At 42.3% G+C, this 6,305-nt stretch overlaps 2 pseudogenes; both read left to right on the top strand.

Moving 5' to 3' along the window:
- The first annotated feature begins 497 nt into the window (after nucleotides 1-497).
- LOC129852809 (NLR family CARD domain-containing protein 3-like) lies at nucleotides 498-2,949 on the top strand (annotated as a pseudogene).
- LOC129852924 (ribonuclease inhibitor-like) lies at nucleotides 2,621-6,150 on the top strand (annotated as a pseudogene).
- Nucleotides 6,151-6,305: the final 155 nt, after the last annotated feature.

Here is a 6,305-nt window from a genome sequence, read left to right as displayed (position 1 = left end):
TAAAAAAAGTATGTTTAAAGAAAGTAAGTAAGACAATAAACTTAATAAACTGAAGGTAAAATAGTAACACAATAAAAAAACAATAACCGGTACCTAGTCAATGTGCAAGGGTACGGTGTAGTCGAAGTACTTGAGATAATATGTACAGGTAGGTAGGTAGGTGAAAAATGACTATGCAGAGATAATAAACAGAGTAGCAGCAGCATGTGTGAAGAGTGTGAAGGAATGTGAATGGTTGTGTGTGTGTGCATCAAATGGGGTGGTGCTATGCAACGCATTGGAGGGCCAATAAAAAAACCTGGTATAGGCTGCAACCCATATATAGACATAAACACACTTGACAAAATTGGAAGTGGTCTCTCACTCTTTCTCAACCCCCCCCCCTCTCTCTCACCCAACCAGCATAGCTGGTTTCCTGTTTGCTCAAATGGGTTGCCCACACACTCCCCGCTCTTAGTGACAATAAGGCAGAGAGTCAAAGTTGAGCGCCACAACACCACACTGTGAAAAGTGTATTCATGTTACAAGAATTGTTTTGTATTGAGACTGGGGATACAGAGATTTTGAGGGCACTACCTTAAAAATGAAGGCGGGGAATGAGAAAGAAGGGAAAAGAGGAGTCAGAAAAGGAGAGAGAAGAGGGGGACACTGAAGAAAGAAGAGAGGAACCCTGGCTGTCCCAATAATGGAGCAACAATTCTCTAGAGAGACTGAATGTAAGGCAGAGAGTCAAAGTTGAGCACCACAACACCACACTGTGAAAAGTGCATTACTGTTACGAGAAAGGTTTCGTATTGATACTGGGTATACAGAGATATGGAGGGTACTACCTAAGAACAGAGGAGAAGGAGAAAGAAGAGGAGACACAAAAGGAGAGAGAAGATGGGGGCACAGAAGAGAGAAGAGAAGAGAGGAACGCTGAGTCTGTGGACAGGTACAGATCTCAGTCAGAGGTTTTCCACGGTGATGCCCATAGCAGATCACCTGCTCCAGAAGTGTATGATCCATGAAGAGGTGTATTCAAACATTCACACTGCCCGGACCAGAGAGGAACAAATGAGGGAGCTGTTCAAGGCCTTAAATTCAGGGGGAATAAAAGTCAAATCAGCCTTCCACAGGATCCTACTGAAGACAGAACCTGTCTTGGTCCAGGAGCTGGGTGGAGCTACGTCGCCAGCCATGAACCATGATCATCAGACCAGGAGCACTGCACAGATGAAAGTGGGTGACATTATACAGAGAGTTAAAGAGAAACATAAAGCCAGTCTAAAGGAGAGGTTTGCATTTGTGTTTGAAGGTATGTCAACAGATCAAACACTCCTTGCAAGTATTTACACACAGCTCTACATCACAGTGGGTGACAGTGGGAGGGTTAATAAAGAACATGAGTTTCAGATGTTAGAAAATTAATCCAGGAGAAACAAACCACCATGTATTCCAATGAACTGCAATGACATTTTCAAACCCTTAGGTGGACAAAAGGCACCCATCAGAACTGTAATGACAAAGGGCATCACTGGCATCGAGAAAACAGTCTCTGTACAAAAGTTGATCCTTGACTGGACGGACGGAAAAGCGTATCAGGATGTTGATCTTTGTGCTCCCATTCTGAGAGCTGAATTTGATTAAAAAAATGACCAGTACAGTCTTCAAGAACTTATACATTATTGCCATCCTGAACTTAAAGAGATAACCAACACAAATACACTATCTTGGCCGTAAAGTAATGTTCATCTTTGATGGTCTGGATGAAAGCAAACTTCCATTAGATTTTTGGCAGAACAAGAAGTTGAGTGATCTAACAGAGATGTCATCAGTGGATGTGTTGCTGACAAACCTTATCAAAGGAAATCTGCTTCCCAAAGCTCTCCTCTGGATAACATCCAGACCAGCAGCTGCCAATCTCATACCCTGTGAGGTTCCTAACCAAAGGACGGAAGTACGAGGGTTCAAAGACAAACAGAAAGAGGAATATTTCAGGAAGGGGTTCAGTGGTTCAGCGATTCAGTGAAAAGTAGCTGGCCAGTAGAATCATGTCACAGATAAAGGGAATGAGGAGTGTCTACATCATATGTCACATACCAGTCTTTTGTTGGATTACTGCATTGGTTTTTGAGGACATGTTGTGTGAAGATGAGTGATGAGATCACAACTCTGACTGAGATGTACACTCACCTTGTGCTTATTCAGACAAACCTAAAGAATAAGAAGTATGATGGGCAAAATGAGCATGATCCACAAAGAATCATGGAAACAAACAAAGGAATCATTCTCAAACTGGGGCAGCTGGCATTTGATGAGCTGGTAAAGGGAATAACATATTATGTGAGGATGACCTGAGACAGTGTGGAATTGATATCAGTGAAGCATCTGTGTACTCTGGGTTTTGCATATAAATCCTTAAAAAGGTGTCTTTGTGTTATCAGATGATGGTGTACTGCTTTGTTCACCCGAGCTTTCAGGAGTTTCTTGTTGCTCTTTATATGTTAAACTGCTGTGTGACCAATGTCATAACGTTGGATTGATTAATGTGACGACAGCTGTTCAGCAAATGATTAACTGTTTATATGAATGTGATTAAATTAATCAGGTAATTATTAAGTCAGTAACCTGAGGCACCATGGGTGAGTTTCTATTTCCCAAATTAACTCAAAGAATATTAGAATATCGATTTTACAACAGTCGCAAATTAATTAATATCCTCTACAGTCTCGTTCTGAACGTCGCATAATCCGGGAATCTGCACAAACCCGAGTCTCACTAAATAAGTCCGTACCACACCAATTGAGTTGAATCTTTATTTACTAACAAGCTAAAATTATAATATATGATACACATACACACAGTCTGAGCTATTGATTAGAACTTAGTACACTGAAACACATCCCTAGCGGGTCAACACAATATGATGCGTGTCACACAAAATGGGGATTTCAAAAGAGAGAGAAAGAGATAGAGTACATGAGAGAAAAGCACACTTGGGTACATTTGTAAACTATGCTTAGTTTAACCCTAACCTTGCCCAGAAGGTTAGGTTATATTCTAACCCTGCTTATGGGTTAGAATATAATGATGTAATTACGTGTCGAAGGTCGCCCTCCGATGTGGTGTCACTTCGTGGACTTGTTTCGCCTTCTCCTCTGATGACGGCACTTCTTCTTTTACCGGGTGTAACTCTCTGATTGTCCTCACTATGTCAGTGTCCTTTCTCTTAGTGGTCTGTTTCCTCGCCCTTGTTCTGAAAGAGGGGTCTTCTGAGGACGGCTAGTCTGCCAGGTGGTTCCAGCGTGGGAATGAAAGCAGTGTAGACACACGATTCCTTGGAGAGAATAAACGGTGGTCCTGCTTGAATTCACCCTCTTAGACACAAAAATTTTCCTTTGTCTTCTTCAGCCTCGTGTTGCGTTTTGGGGTTACAACTAATTGGACCGTGGCTGCGGCTCGTGGTCCCTAGTCATAATGTTAATTCTTAATTAACTTGCATGTTTTATACCCTCGGGTCAGAAATGGGCGTTTACATCTTTAGGGTAAATTCTCTGGGCTTAACTAATTACGAGGCAAGGTCTGGATTGTACTTAAATCCAATATAGACAACTAACTTCACATTTCATCTTTACAAAAACATTCTCTTTGATCTGGACATTTTCCACACAATGTACATTATGCACACGTCAGGTACATATGGTGAAAACTCTTCAAGTTAGAATGTTGTTTTCGTTATAACATCGTCATTTAACTTTTAATAACATAACAAAAATGACATTCATTTTCCTATTCCATCTATCGTCATTGCTACCATATTGGCTGACAAAACATATTGTCCCAAAGTCCATTTATTGCATGTTACTGTTCTGGGGTAGGTTCTCCATAGGCCCATCATACATTCCATTCATCCATACTGAGAGGAAAAGGGGATTTTGTCTGCTGCCTTAAGATTTCTAATGGGCGTGAGGTGTAATAAAAAAAAACATCTCCATACCTCTCGATCTCTTCCCCACTGGTGGGTGTGAAAGATAACCTGACCCAAACAGGCCAGTCATGACACCAAGAACATCAAGAGCCTGGAGTCTTTTATGAAGAATGTGTCTACAGAGCTTCCCTTGAATGAGTTGCTAAAGATGATTGTGGATAAAGCCTTGAGAGTGATAATGGACACCTGGACCTGTTCCTCTGCTTCTTTCTTGGCATCTCAGTGGGATCCAATCAGAGTCTTCTAAAAGGCCTACTTCCACAGACACTGAACTGCTCAGATGCTTTTGAGGAAACTAAGGAATACCTCAGGGAGCCTTCCATAAGGAATGTCTCACCTGATAGGTACATCAATCTCCTCCTCTGCTTGACTTAGATGAAAGACAACTCTGCACATGAGGACATACAGAACTTCCTCGAGTCAGGATATCAAACAGACGCAGCATTTTCAGAACAAACTTCTCAGCACTTGCCAATGCACTGCTGATGTCAAGGTGTGTGTTGGATGAGATTGATATGAGGAAATATAACATATCAGAAGAGGCGGTGTGAGAGACTGAGCCCAGCTGTGAGGAAATGTAGGAAGGCAAAACTGCCTGACTTTACACCTTCTGAGGAGTACTGTGAAACACCGGCCTCCATTCACAATCAGCAGACTCACCTCTGAGAGAGCTTGACCTGAGTGTCAGAGTGACACTGCATAATTATGATTTTTATTATGACAGTGGGGTTAATGATGCTGAGGAGCACAGACTGAATATTATCTTTGATTCACTGAAAGATCCAAACCTTTAACTGGAGACACTGAGGCTGTCTGGCTTCACTCTCACTCTCACACTCACATGCAAGCTATGTGAATCACTGGCTTCCATTCTCCAATCTGCAGACTCACCACTGAGAGAGCTTGACCTGAGGAACTTTAAACTGTTTGATGATGATGATCATGAGGATTATGATTATTATTATGATCATGATGATGATGGCAGAATGACAATCCTCCTTACTTCACTGAAAGGTCCACACTCTAAATTGGAGACACTAAGGCTACACAGATGTTCCCTGACCAAGAAATGTTGTGAAGTGTCGGCATCAGCTCTCAAGGCAAGCCTCTCTTCCCTGAGAAAACTGGACCTGCGTCACGATGACCTGCACGATACAGAAGGGAAATGGCTCTCTGCTGGTCTGCAGAATCCAACTGTAAACTAGAGATACTAAGGCTATCATTCTGTGGCGTGACAGAGGAGGACTGGCATCAGTTATCTGGCATCAGCTCTGAGGTCCAACCCCTCCCATCTAAGAGAGCTGGACCTGAGCTTCAATCACCCAGGAGAATCAGGCTTGAAGGTTCTTTCAGCTAGACTGGAAGATCCACAATGTAGACTGGAGAAAATCGATGTGGACCATAATGAAGAGTTCTGGGTGAAACCATGACTACTTAGGAAGTATGCTTGCAAGCTCACACTGGACCCAGACACAGCACACAGACGTCTCTCTCCCTCTGAGAGGAACGAACAGGTGAGGGTGATGGAAAATAATCAACAATATCCTGATCATCCAGAGAGGTTTGAACACTGGCCACAGGTGCTGTGTAAAGACGGTCTGAGTGGACGATATTACTGGGAGGTACAGTGGAATGGGATTGAGACTAAGATTGGGGTGTACAGTGGAATAGGATTGAGACTTAGCTTGGGGTGTACAGTGGAATAGGATTGAGACTAAGTTCGGGGTGACATAAAGATATCAGCAGAAAAAGACATAGCCGTCTCTGTTAACTTGGATCCAATGACAAATCCTGGTGTCTTAACTGCTCTGGAGAATATACCACTTGGCATGGTTACTCTGTCTGCCACAACAATGAAGAGGATGATATACCTCTCCCACCCCCCACCAACTCCCTTAAACCCCAGGAAGACTCCCAACCTGCCAAAAGAGTAGGTTTATCTGAACTGGCCGGCCGGCATTTTGTCCTTCTACAGAGTCTCCTCTGACACAGTGACACACCTGTTTACATTCCAGACCACATTCAATGAGCCCCTCTACCCAGGGTTTATGCTTGACCTGGTGCCCTACTCATATAAATATGAGATTGGGCATTGTCAGGATTTGACACCTAGCACTGTCCTTCTCTGTTGTACAATTTATTAAAATGAGAAAGAAAAGGGACTTTAATCATACATTGGCTTTACTAATGTGTCTGAGATATCTGTTACACATACCAAAGTTTTATTATGGGACTTTTGTTATGTTGTACTTTGTTTATATTCTTATTTGTTATGTTGCTTGATTTGTAAACTTTCTTAAAAGCAATTAAATACATTATAATTTAAAACAATGCT

This window comes from Salvelinus fontinalis, chromosome 4 (assembly GCF_029448725.1).
Source record: "Salvelinus fontinalis isolate EN_2023a chromosome 4, ASM2944872v1, whole genome shotgun sequence".
NCBI lineage: Eukaryota > Metazoa > Chordata > Actinopteri > Salmoniformes > Salmonidae > Salvelinus > Salvelinus fontinalis.
Note: the sequence above shows the minus strand (reverse complement) of the source record. Positions and strands in the feature narration are given on the sequence as shown.